This window comes from Lissotriton helveticus, chromosome 5_1 (genome assembly GCF_964261635.1).
Source record: "Lissotriton helveticus chromosome 5_1, aLisHel1.1, whole genome shotgun sequence".
NCBI classification, from domain to species: Eukaryota; Metazoa; Chordata; class Amphibia; order Caudata; family Salamandridae; genus Lissotriton; species Lissotriton helveticus.
In genome coordinates this window covers 1,094,007,797-1,094,022,479 of record NC_136065.1, presented here as the reverse complement: position 1 = coordinate 1,094,022,479, position 14,683 = coordinate 1,094,007,797, and positions in this window count along the sequence as shown.

The window sequence follows — 14,683 nt, the reverse complement described above, 5'->3', positions numbered from 1 at the left end:
CCCTATCAAGTTTGATTGCTCTTTCAACTGCTGTCTGCACTGTTTTCTTTTTATACCCCCTTCTGAGGAATCTGTTGTTTGCTTCCTTGATGTTAGTGATAAACTTATCCTCCTGGCTACAATTTCTACGTATCCTTACCATCTCGCCATAGGGGATATTGTTAATCACTGACTGCGGATGAGCACTGTCAGCTTGCAACACAGCATTACAAGCTGTCTCCTTCCTGAACAGTGTGCTCTGGACACTGTTGTTGTCGATGTAAACATTAATGTCCAAAAAGTCAATACTGTCCTTTACGTGTTTCATTGTCAGTTTGACATTACAGTTGTTGTCATTAAGATAACCATGAAACGCCTGCAGTTGTTCATCTGTACCAGACCATATGACTATAATGCCATCTATATACCTCCCCCAGAACACGATATGATCGGTCCAGGGGGAGGCATAGTTGCACCATACATGCGACCGCTCATACCAGCCCATGAATAAGCAGGCATACGAATTTAGAACCCATGGCTGTCCCACGGGTCAGGTGGTACCAGGTACCATCGTGCAAAAAGTAGTTGTTCTCCAAAATGATATTTATCATTTCGAGGAGCATTTCATTGAAATCATGTAGTTCTGCTCTCTCTTTATCGAGAAAAGATCGTACCGCAGTTATGCCAAATTTGCTATGGATGCACGTGTACAAGCTTTCCACGTCAAAAGTGACAAAAGACAATTCTTCCGACCATTGTAGGCCATTGAATTTTGCTAGAATGTCAGAGCTGTCGCGAATATAGGATGGAAGGTTAGTGACGTACTTCTGTAGATTAAGGTCAACGAATTCTGAAATTTTTTCAGTCACCGAGCCAATGCCAGAGATTATGGGGCGCCCTGGTGGGAAGGCGCCCCCCTACCCGTAAGTATCTAAATTCATCCTCCGAAATGAGGCAAGTCTCTCGCCACTTGGTGAGCTTGCCAATGATCAAACTGCTGATCTTATTGACAGGATTCGCAGGGATGCGTCGGTAGCAGCTGGTATCATTAAGTTGCCTGAGGATTTCAGCCATATAATCTTGATGGTCCATCACCACCACATTACCGCCTTTATCGGCTTCTTTGATGACGATAGTGGTGTCAGTTCTCAGACTCTCGAGGGCAATTCTCTCCCTAGTAGTGATATTATGTGCAATAGTATTATTACGCTGCACTGAGGTTTCCAGTTTGTATAGATCACTTGTCACTTGATCGTAAAAGGTATCAATGCTAGGATGGTAGTTGTATGAAGGGGTGAATTTTGATCTTGGTTTTAAATCGCTATTGGTTCCAAGATCTTGTTGTATACCCAATTCATTCAGTAACGCCCCCATATCACATGGATCCTCATCATCTAAGTTAAGCAACAAATGTATGCCTCTGATGTCGGCTACTGTATGTGTCCCCGCACTTCCCGTTATGGTATTGTCTTGGGCCTTTGGTGTCTGGCGTGAGAAAAAGTCCTTCAGTTTTAACACTTTTACAAACTTGTACAAGTCTATGTGTACATTCACGAGATCCCCTCCCTGGGTAGGACAAAAATTGAGGCCCTTACTCAAGACAGACATCTCATCATTGTTCAGCATTTTATTAGACAGATTGATGACCTTTAAATCAGAAGCACAATGCATTTCACAATTAGACATTTCAGTACATACAGCATTCATTGTTTTGGTTTCGTCCCCATATTGGGTTTGTTTACTGGATTGTTCACCTGGTTCTTTCCTGTGCCTGTACCTGTACCTACCCTTGCCCCTCCTCCCCCCCCTCCTTGTTTTGTTTGGTTTCCCTGGGGGCGAGTCGTTTCTCTTTTTTGTTGCAGTCTGTTGCTCATACGTAACGTGGCCAACTCCTTCTGAAAAGGAGTGGCTGCTTCGGCTAAAGGGATCTCCCGTGTTATGTTAGAGGTTGTACTGCAGGAAGAGGCAGAAGTTATACTGCTTCCAGATCTTGCATCATCATTATCATCCCTCTCTTCCCGTTGTCTTTTTTTATCCTCATTACCCTGGATATTATCGAATTTCTTGGCGAATGTGTATATTCGGCCATCCTGATAGTCTCTATCGTCTCTTCTTATTTTCCTCATTTTTTTCTCTTTTAGATATACTTGATGTTCATTTATTACTTTTTTAAGAATGACAAAGTTTTTATCAATCAGGTCTTTCTGTTCCATCCCGTTAATTTCCAAAATGAGGGCCTCAATCTCCTCTCGTAATTTATCACCCTTTTCCCGGGCATGTTTGATCAATATTTGCATCATGATCTTCGATGCATGCTCCAGATTGCCCTCCCATTCAGTAAGAAGGACATCACTTAGGTCCTCAAATGTTGGAAAGATCAGGATTCTGAGTCCCCTCGGTACCTTCTTATTATTGAGATATTGTTCTAAAGTAACCCCATCCCACCATCGGGTTAGCTCAAGTTTTTTGAGGCGCTCTAGTTTTAGAAGCAGAGCCTTTAGGCTAAGTTTTCCAGTGTCAGTTTGCGGTATTGGGTCCTTGGGTTTGTTAGAGCCAAATAAATTGAGGGCCAACTCCTCCCTCCCATCATCGAATGAAGCCATATCTTTTAGTATGTACAAGTAAAGGAAAGAACCGGTGCAAGACGGTCGAATTTAAACAGTTAGACAAAAGGACCAAAGCAGCAGACCTGGTCATGCACAACAATTCATTTGTTTCCCAATTAATGGTGGTGCAAACACTTCTAACATCCGCTGCCGTAGGATGCGTAATTTACAAGAATATTGAAACAGAAAAAGAAGGTGCACTTTACTTGCTGTTATCAAACTCCCTATGCTAAATTCGGTATATCTAGAGTACGGAGCCATTAAATACATACTATAAAAACTATTCACCAGGTTCCGGCGTTGCAGTCTCTCATTGTGAGTTTTTACTTATTACAGCATAAACTCCTCGTAGTAGGCTCCTTAAAACTAATAATAACAATCGGTGGAATCCATGGTTATTTAAATTTCCGCCTCTTCCACGTCCTGAAAATTAAAGGTGTTTGTTCGTTTAACTTTATATTGATTTGAGTTTTCTGCGATTCTTATAGGTTCCCCATTTTTCCTGCGTAAAATATATGATCATCTCAGGAACCACAGACTGACTAACGCTATCCTTACTTATGAGGTACATAAACATTGAGCGGGAGCATTAGTACTGTATAGTCGCTATATGATTCCCGGTGTAGGACCATGGAGCCGTAAAACAGCTAATTTACCTTAAGTGCGGACTAGGGACGGGTGTTCAAATATAATGTCCGAAAAGGATGGTCACTAACATTTATTGTCACATGGACGCGAGATCCCCTGGCTCATGGTTTTATCTTTACGAGCCGCTAATGGGTTGATTTTTCTATGAATTAATCACTATACAATTTCGCTCCTTTCTGTTTAGAACGCACTTTCGGCCTACACAGCGCAATATGTGGACCTATGTGGCAGTCCGAATTTCACTGCTTTGAAGTCGCAAGTTTATTGTCTATTGGTAAGCTGAATTGGCTTTTTTATCCTTTACATCTTGGTGGTCGTAGGCAGACCTACATTGATCTTCCCCCACTTCTCACTAATGTTGTGTTGGGGCTCCCCTAACCTAGTACTCCTAAATCACATTTTGGGCAAAGGGGATCCAATTAGGGCAACACGTCACTTCTTGTGACTTTGGCGCTCTAAGACCTAGGACGGAATATCCAAACCCTCTGTTTGTTTAAGTCCGTTCTCCGAAGTCCGTTCTCCGAAGACTGTTCTCCTTTATGTATTTATTTTTGTTCACATTAACTCAATGTAATCATGACTTTGTCTTGACTTGCTCTATTGTATATACCTTGTATATATTATGTATGTCTTATATTAAAAAGAAATTTCAGGTTTTGTAATTGGTTTTAACAGGTACCCACTAGCAGGGTATCATCTACGGTTATTATGACACTTGTCCGTTCTTTCCTTTCAATTAACATCAGTAGAAAGGCATTAAACCATGACAGTCTTTTCAACATATATGATGCTTTCTAAAAATTATATCAATGCAATCATGGCAGTCACTTGTTCTGGCTACACTGTAAAGATGTTATGGCAACATTAGAAATGGTATAACCGATTTTAGCTCCCCTTTTTTTAAATATGGTGTATTATTTTGAGTTTGTATCTCCTTGGGTTTGTTGTATGTGTAATACATTTGTATAAATGTTATCTTTTTCTTTTTGTAAAAATTTTTTTTTAACTTTTATCTTTTTGTTGGTTTTGCCAATTGAATATTTATGTGTGTATATATGTTTATAATTATTACAGCCCTGACGAAGTTCCAAAAGACAAAGAGTGGAACGAAACGCGTTGGCTGTGCCTTTGATGTTTGAAAGAAATCCAAAATAAAGAAGAATTTATACAAAAAAAGCAACTTCGGATATTGATTTTTCTTAGAGTGCACCTTCTTTTTCTGTTTCAAAAATAGTGTAATTGATCCTGGTGAATGTGTCAGTAGATGGCAATAAGTGCATGGTGCATGTGTTGTACGGATGCATCATGACAGCTCTGTGAATGCATAAACATTTATTAGTGCATGGGGCAAACCAAATGAGAGAGGTATTATGAGAGTTCTGCAGATGTCTGAGAACTAAGACGTTCAATCATTTTAAACACAGAGCAGCGAGCTATGAGAGCTCAGTGGCTATTTTAGTTGAAGACTATTGAAGGTCACAGTACAGGGGCTTTGTAAGAGAGTTGCAGATATGCTAATACTTACACAGTGGTGTGTGGCATGTCTAGATAGGCTTCTGGATAGAGATGCAATTTCAAAGCTCTTATGATATCACAGTCCTGAGGTGGAAGTGCATGATTATGATGAAGTCCTATTAGTGACTGTCTCTCAGCTGTATATACGTATAATACCTCCACCTTCAAAAAAGAAGCCAAATATTTTCTAATGACTATGTTTTTACCCTAAGACAATATATTGTCGACATTGAAAATGTATAGCTACCAAACTCTTATGGGGATTGACCTTCCTATTACTGACTTTATTCAAGAGCAATCCGTGTTATCCTATTTTACTTTCTGATTTGTTTGGTTCTCATGCAGGGCAGCAGAAATCTCTAAATACGGTGAGCGGAGTACCATCGCCATGACGGAAGTTAAGTACTCTATAATGGGGACAGTAATTTTACCTCCTCTTTCTCAGTCTTGATTTGTAGTACAAAATAAAATCCCAGAAAAGAAAGAAAAAACTTCACTGCATGTTTTTATGCATTTAGGTGTCTGAAGAATTACAATACAGAACACTCTCCTCAAGAAGAGTAGTCACCAACACCGAAGTTAGGGGGTCATTACGATAGCGGGTGGACTTGAGTCCGCCTGCCATCGATGCGGAGACTGGGACCGCCCGCCTGTAAAGAGGCGGTCCCGCAACCCTGATTACGATGCGACCGCCACCTTGGTGGTCGCATCCTACAAACTTAATGTTGCTGTGGGTGCTGCTGGCTGCAGCACCCGCCTCAATGTCAAAAACCCATGTTGCTTGTTTCCCTGCTCTACGTGGCAGGCACCAAGCAGTGCCTGCCACCTGGTGCAGAGAAATGATCCCCCCAGTGCACAACCACCTCCCCCCAACACAAGGAGGGCCCTCAACGGGCCCCAAATCCAATCCTCACCAGCCTTTCTATGGCAGATTCACCGTCATGGAAAGGCTGGTTTTCAGCAGCATCGTAATTTGGAGGACAGTGCCTGCTAGGCACTGCCACCATTCTACGCATGCTGACCGCTCTGCCAGGCAATCAGTACAATTGCCTGTGGCGGAACTGTGGCAGGCGGTCTTTGCGACTTCCACGGTATTAGAACACTTCCCCCCACCATCGTAATTTGGGGGGGGGGGGGTTGCTGTCAGATGGTGGAGGGCCCGCCACCGCACGTCTGGCGGTGTCGGGCCTTCCACTATCGTAATTAAATTAAATTAAATTAAATGTCCAAACAGGATCTTCCCACTAGAGGGAACTGAGTTTTCTGCGCCAACCAATGGTTGAACATGCATGAGCGATGGCCAATACTTTCTTTTCACATCTGGTTTTTACAGTCCACTCGGGTTCAAATAGTCAAGAAGCTTTATAACAGTTGATAAAGTAACGTGGTTGCTTGTAGCTGGGCCTAGAGACATCTACCTTTAACCTGAAAGTTAAAGATGTTTTGAGGCACTAAATGGTGGCAGATTCAGACTTTCATAAAGTCAAAGTTCATAAAATGGCTACGGTTAATTTAGGTAACACTAACTGCTGATATCTCAAACACCTAATTTCTGTGCCTTCATTCAGGCAAAAACACTCTAGCCAGCAACAGAAAAGTGCTGAGATGCATACATTGGTTCATAAAACAAAAAAAAACACTTCGCCCTCACAGTTCATTAAATTTATAGAGGCAAATTGCCAAGTTAAGCGTTAAATCTCCCTGAACACTGGTTTTCGATGCCTAAATGGCCGACAAACTGGTGCTCATGTTAAATGAAATCCTTAACACTCCTTGCTCAAGTTGCAGAGCGCGGTATCAAGACCTTGCTGAGGGGATAAGAAGGATGACGCAGGAAGCTATAATTAAAATATAAATGATGCCCGCTCGATTATTAAATCTTCTTTCAAATACACATATACGCTCAAATACACAAATAACAGAGACATGTTCTGACAGTTGGTTATGCCCACAGGTTTATCTTATTTGATGCACGAGTTGTCTCGTGCGCCAGGGGCACCCTCTGTGGTGGCTTTAATGCTGCCTGAAGCTGCCGTGTGAGCCTCTCAAGCATGTTTTCAAATCACACGGCATTATTAAAGTTATTTTATTAGCGTAACATGGAAGCAAATACAATGTGCAAGAACACTATTGATCGTGTTTATTTCAACCTTCTGGGATGTTTTAGGCACCTGTGGCATTTGGCACATTTATGTCTCTGCAACAATTTACACAGACTTGATGTCTTAAAAAAAGTACCATATGGAATGTTATGGTTACCTTAAAATGGCATTCGTAATGTCAATGCAGGAGTCTGCAAATTCGAAAGTGCACAATTTCCACCCAATATAGGTGGGAATGGGAAATACCTCCTCTAATGGCTGGTGGAAGACCACATTCCAACGTATGTAAACATCACACGTGCGCCATTTGCTCCTATAATTTGTGCCACAAATTGAGGGCACACGCAGACATACTTTGCGCACACTGGTTTGTACATACAACGGGATTAGTGACCTGATTCTGACTGGGACCACACATTGCTTAAAACAGGGTACTAAACTGTCTCTTAAGGAGACAAGAGGCAACGCCCAGTGCGAGATCCGGGGGTGGAGGGGGGCTGGGGGGGGCGAGGAACAGGGTGAAGAACCGGAGTAACCCTGAGAGCTTGGAGCAGGACCGACATTACACACTTCTCCCGGTGAACGCTGTAACTAAATGTGCAGATTATTCCCCACTAATCTTCCCAATACTCCCTCCCCTTACCCTGACTCCTCCTTCTATCCAAGAAGTCCTTAAAGGGGGCTCTTCCCATTAGGAGGATCTAAGGCAAATTATTACCTAGGAGGGATGGAGCGATGCAAGCATTGGGAACAGGAAAAGGAATAAGGAAGAATGTTTGTGGCACACTACCTCCATTGTTTTCCCTAAATATAGACTCAAAACTATCATTTGACCTTAATATGGTGGTCATGATATAATGGCTAATATATTGTGGACAAAAATATTGGTGATAACTATAGCATTTCATTACTTTTTTTACAATTACATTGAAGTTTAAAATATATTTTACTATTATATTGTTTTTTATTATATTTTATTGAATTTCATTTTAATGTAATTACTTAAGTTAGTGTGCAAGTTATATTTAATTATTTGGAAACACTATTATAGTAATGGATAATTTTGTTTTCTGGTTGCTGGGCGTATTGGTGGATTGAGTGGACAGTGGTTTTTGTAAGTATATATTTATTTATGTTTAATTGATTAATATGATATTTTAATTGGTTTACATGTTTAATACAGTTTTTAATTGTTTATTAAATTTTCATTTGGGGCTGTGTAGTTTAGTGAGGGTTTGGATGGGTTGTTTTTTGTGTAATTATTTATTAATTATTTTAATTTATTAAGGTTTTTAATTGTTATTTCTTTGTTTACTTGTTTAATAAATGTTAAATCATGTAATAGATTTTAATTTCATGTTATAGGGTTGGGGAATTAGGTTGGGAGTGTTTAAATAAAATATGTTTCAATTGGTAAGAGCTGATTAATGCATTAATCATGCAAATAAGGTTTGCATGTGTTTGTAAACTGCTATTTTATGTATTTTTATGGCTAATGTGTTTTGGGCTTGTTTGAGTATCGTTATTTTGATGACTATATTAATTATTGTTACTTGTTTAATATTTCACAATTTTAATGTTTTTATATATATTAACATTTCAGATATATTCTGTTCTGTGGTTTATATTGGTGAATGAGTGCTTTGTGGGTCCTATTCACAAACTGAATTTTGAAGTACATTAGCAGTACAACAGTAGTGCTACAAAATGCTATTCATAAACTTCCGCCTCCCATCTTTTTCTGCGTCGATATCTTTGCCCCCAACAGCGGAGTCTCCAGGAACGTAAGTATACATGTTAGTAGTATATGTGGGAGGGGCTAAAATATGAGGAATACTTACTACAAAATGGGAGCCGTTAAGGGAGAAGTAATGAGGGATTTAGAGAGGGACGTGCATTCAAACACAAAAGAGTGCATCCATTCCTCTTCATCATCAGCAAAATAAATGTATTTTGATCTAATCATAGGCTGTTGGAAGTTGGGTTATTGGAATAAAACCCCACAGAAGCGGCAACCGCAATTTCTACTAGAGCGAAGTCAGAGTAACCCCAAATTAGACTATTAGACTATTGAATGTCACAGTACAGGGGCTTTGTAAGAGCGTTGCAGATATGCTAATACTTATACAGCGGTGTGTGGCATGACAAGATAGGCTTCAGGATAGAGATGCAATTTCAAAGCTCTTATGATATCTCAGTCCTGAGGTGGAAGTGCATGATTATGATGAAGTCCTATTAGTGACTGTCTCTCAGCAGTATATACGTATAATACCTCCGCCTTCAAAAAAGAAGCCAAATATTTTCTTCTGACTATGTTTTTACCCTAAGACAATATATTGTCGACATTGAAAATGTTTAGCTACCAAACTCTTATTGGGATTGACCTTCCTATTACTGACTTTATTCAAGACCAATCCGTGTTATCCTATTTTACTTTCTGATATGTTTGGTTCTCATGCAGGGCAGCAGAAATCTCTAAATACGGCGAGCGGAGTAACATCGCCGTGACGGAAGTTAAGTACTCTACCATGGGGACAGTAATTTAACCTCCTCTTTCTCAGTCTCGATTTGTAGTACAAAATAAAATCTCAGAAAAGAAAAAAAAACTTCACTGCATGTCTTTATGCATTTAGGTGTCTGAAGAATTAGAACACAGAAACTCTCCTCAAAAAGAGCAGGGCCGGACTGGCTGCCGGGCATTTTAGCATTCTGCAGAGCTCAGGGCTGATGTCACTGCGGTGGGGTCTAATTTCGTAGATGGAGACCTGCGTGTGCTTCGAAATCAACAATGCAAAACGAATTTCGTTTTGCACACGCAGGTCCCCATCAACGAAATCGGCCCCTAGCTCTGCAGAATGCTAAAATGCCCGGTAGCCAGTCCGGCCCTGAAAAAGAGTAGTCACCAACACCGAAGTTAGGGGGTCATTACAATGGCGGGCAGACTTGAGACCGCCTGCCATCGATGCGGGGACTGGGACCACCCGCCTGTAAAGAGGCGGTCCTGCAACCCTGATTACGATGGGACCGCCACCTTGGTGGTCGCATCCTACAACCTTAATGTTGCTGTGGGTGCTTCAATGTCAAAAACGCATGTGGTGTGTTTCCCTGCACTACGTGGCAGGCACCATGCGCTGTCTGCCACCTGGTGCAGGGAAATGATCCCCCAGTGCACAACCACCTCCCCCTCAACGGGCCCCGAATCCAATCCCCATCAGCCTTTCCATGGCAGATTCACTGTCCTGGAAAGGCTGTTTTTCAGCAGCATCGTAATTTGGAGGACAGTGCCTGCTAGGCACCGCCACCATTCTACGCATGCTGACCGCTCTGCCAGGCAATCAGTACAATTGCCTGTGGCGGAACTGTGGCAGGCGGTCTTTGCGACTGCCACGGTACTAGGACGATTCCCCCCGCCATTGTAATTTGGCAGGGGGGAAATTGCTGTCAGCTGGAGGAGGGCTCCCACCGCACGGCTGGCGTAATGACTCCCTTAGTGTTTGTAAAACTTCAGACTTGTGAGAAGTCCAAGTAAGGATTAAAAGCAGGTCCAAAGTGGTCACCAATGACTTACATAAGAATACTGACCATTTCCAAAGTTTTAAAATGCTAGTGTCTCTTTAATGTCCAAACAGGATCTTTCCGCTAGAGGCTGTTGGAAATTGGGTTATTGGTATGAAACCCCACAGAAGAGGCAACCGCAATTTCTATTAGAGTGAAGTCAGAGTAACCCCAAATTAACCTGTGCTTAAACCTCTGGTACCTTGGCAGTCAGGCTTAAGTAAGAGGTAACATACAGAGTATTTATGCATCACTTCAAGCAGTAAAAAAGTGAACACACTCTACAAGAAAAAATCCTAGCCAATTTTGAAAGGTAGAGAAAAATGTAATAAATTATTTGAGACCAAAACAACAGAAATCCAATCAGTAGAACAGGAGAAATGTAATGTCATACATTTAGAGAAAAAAGCTGTTCCTTGAAGCACAAAGCACAAAGTGTGGTTATCTGGTTGTGCTGGACAGGGTCAAACTCACAATTTCTGGTCAACCACGATGGAGCATGGGCTGGATACTGGGACCATGTTAGGCCCGCTAAACAACATTTAAAAAATTCGGGTTGAGGCATGTTGTGAGATCCCGTGTCAAGGATGTGTCACAAAGTCACTGTATTGAGGAGCAGCGATGCGAGGTCCTGCGTCATCATCGAGGATGCCATAAATGAGGGGGTTGTAATGCAAATTCTTGTGTCGAAGTTGTGTTGTGCACCAGCGGATCCGAGATATCTGCAAGGCTGAAAAGCATTGTCCTGCTTCGTCAATGGGTTCTTCTAGGCCCATAATCATGCCCTTCAAGGTCCGGTTCAACCAGTCAACCAGACCATTACATTGGGGGTGATAAGGAGTGGGGAACTTATAAGTTACCCCACACTCCTCCCACAGAGACTTCATATACTGGGAGATGAAGTTGGTCCCCCTGTCAGGCACCACCTTTCTGGGGAACCCCACACGGGAGAAAATCCCCATCAGTGCAGGACCCACCCCAGGGGCCGTCACTGTCCTGGACGGAACGGCTTCAGGGTACCAGGTGGCATGGTCCACCAAGACCAGGATGAACCTGTTGCCCATGGCTGTCTTGGGATCCAGAGGCCCCACAATGTCAATGCCCACTCGCTCAAATGGGGTACTGACAACTGGAAAGGGCTGGAGTGGGGCCTTGATCTTCTCACTTGCCTGGCAAGTCTCACATGTCCTGCAATGAGCGTCTGAGCTCTTGCGCATCTGGGGCCAATAAAAGTGTCTTGGTCTGGCCCAGATGTCCTGCCAATGGAATGTCATGAGCCAACCCCAGCAGGAAGGCTCTGAAACACTCGGGTACCACCAGCACACGGGCTGACCCCGGCTCAGTAGCCTTAGGCTCGCTATACAGGAGACTGGTCTCCCAATATATCAGATGTGAACCAGACTTGTCACCTGCTGCCTGGGCTGCAGCCTGTCGCCGCATACCCTCAAGAGAAGGGCAAACTCTTTGCTGCTCACAAAACTCCTACCTGGTGGGCCCCCCTTCCTGCTGCCAATGGGTCAGCTCAGGCAGGTCCCTCAGTTCGGAGACCTGCTCCCCGGTAGGCTCCAGGGCACCCCCCTCCGATTCCGCTCCATCCTGGGCCATGGGAACCAAGGGGGCCGGCTTCCCACGCCCCTGTCCCTTCTCTCTAAGGCAGGGATCTGGGCCATACTCTCAGGCTCCAGGTCCTTCTCATCACCCTCCTTGGCTGCCATGGACCGAGTGGTAGCACACGCCCACTCAGGCAGACCCAACATCTCCAAGTGAGATCTCCTCTCCACCGTAGCCCACGGGGAGTTCTCCAAATCATTGCCCAACAGACAGTCTAGAGGCATGGCAGGCCTCACAGCCACCTGAAGAGTTGGTGAGACCCCCCACTCAAAGGGAACCTGAGCCACCTCACATTGGCTCTCTGAGTGGTCTGCGGACACTACTGAGCAGAATGCATTGGGGACAACCTGCTCTTTGGACACCAACTGGGAGCTGACAGCAGTTATACTGCCTCCTGTGTCTCTTAGAGCCTCCATCCTATAGCCATTGATGGTCACCCACTGCCTGTACTTTTTAGTGAATCAGGCAGTGTAGGCTTAGGGACCACCTCAAAGTCTCCTAATGAGACCAGGTCAACTCTACGGGATCCCACCCACCTTGGGCACCCATCTCCTCCCCTCCCAGGGCTACACTAGAAAGCTGACGGGGTGGTGCATTAGCATCCCTTTGAGGACACTGGGGATCAAAGTATCTGTGGCCCACCTGACCACACTTAAAACACGTAAGGGGCCCCCTTTGAACAGGCCTACCTGTCGGTGGCACTGGCTTCTTCTCCGCGGGAGGCTGGGACACCACTGCTTGGTACCCATGGGAATTACTTTGGGACCCTCTTTGGAACTCCCTCGATTTACCCCTGTCCCCCCACTTCTCTGCTGGGGACCCTGCCCATCTTTGGCCAAGTCTCCCACTGGACCCTTGCAAACCCGGATGCTTACCCAGTGATCCGCCTCCTCAGCAAGCTTCCTAGGGTTAGTCAGCTTGCAATCAATCAGGTGCTGGCTTAGCTCAGGGAAACAGTTACTAGATAAATGCTCCCATGCAATCAAATCATAAAGCTGCTCAAAAGATTCTACTTTGCTACCTTTTACCCAGCGTTCCATTGCTCTGTAAACAAAGACACATATTCAACCCAAGTGGTACCCTCTAACTTCTTGCAGGTCCTAAACCTCTGCCTATACATCTCAAGGGTCAAACCATAGCGGGTCATCAAAGTTTCCTTCATGTGGGCTTAAACCATCCTACTTTCCTGGGGCAGGTCCAACAAGGTATCCCTCCCCTCACTCACAAAGCGTTCCCACAACCCGCTCCCCAATCCTTCTAAGGGACCCGATGGGACACCATGGCTAATTCGTAGGCTGCAAACCATTGCCCAATATCTTCACTCTTGTGGAAGTCCTTAATGTCCTCCTTGGGTATATACACTCTACTCTCAGTATGCACTATAGGTGTGCTGCCACCAGAGGGGGAGATCGCTACACTCTTTGCTTTAATCTCCAACTCTCTCACTATTCTCTCATGCTCAAGTTTCATTGTCATTATCTCAAACTCTAACTTCTTGTTCTCTAAATCCATTTGACCATCCATTTTAAGCTTAGCCATCTCCATGTTATGCCGCCTAACTCTCTCCCTGTCCTCCAGCTCCTCTGGAGACAGGCCTTTTGAGGACACACTAGTGCCCGGTTTGGCAACTGCTTTACCTCCCACCAAATCTACTACTTCCACCTGCTGCTCTCCTGCATCCTGTTCCCTCTTCACAGACTCTCCCAAATCCTTAGGGGCATCCCTGGCTTCTAGCCAGGCCTTCAGCGCCTTTTCATAGTCCTCCTTTTTAGAGAGACCTGTAATAGGGACAGTGAATTGATTGCAGAAATATTTGAGCTGCTTGGCATTGTAGGTTTCTAATTCCTCTTCTTCCCAGGAGAGATCCTCCGAGGCATTGGATCTGGGCTTGCCCATTGTAGCAATAACTGGCGATATCAATCGAAAATAGAGAAACCCTCAAAAAACGTATGCAGTTGCGTTATGGTCTGCACTCACTAGTAGTGTACACTATAATTACTGTATGTGGATCACAAATGCAAGTCCAGTTCCTCACCGCTGACCACCAATGTTAGAAATGGGGGTCTCTAGTTGGCAATGGCTGGTCACTGTCCAAGTAGGGACCCTTCTTCCCAAGTCAAAGTAAGGGGGCTACACCCTTTGATAACCCCTGCATAACCCTGTGGTAACGTAGCACGAGCAGTTAGGCTTATCTCAGAGGCAGTGTGTGAATTTATGACCGTAAACAGTAACACAGTGAAAAACACTACAAAGGGACACCACACAAGTAGTTATAGAAAATAAGTATCTTTATATATAGACTTAACACAAGACAAATAACGGTAAAAAGCCACAATACTGTAAAATAGGATTATTCTTGAAATGCTGCAAAAATAGTTCAAAGTGTGCAAAAAGGAGTTCAGTTCATAGCAGTGGTCCCTGCGACCCTCTTACTTACAAAGTACCTGGATTTCAGAGCAAAACGAACAAAATGTCGCAATGGAGCTGTAGCAATGGTTTTCTGCACACGAGGCCGGTGATGCGATGAATCCTTGCCGCGAGGGACGAGACAATGCGCCGATCTGCTGATGCGTGCGAGGACTAGGCGACAACTTCTTCACGCTAGGCCGTTGCTGCGATGAATCCTTGCCGCGAGGGAGGAAACAAGGCTATGATCCTGTTGCGTGT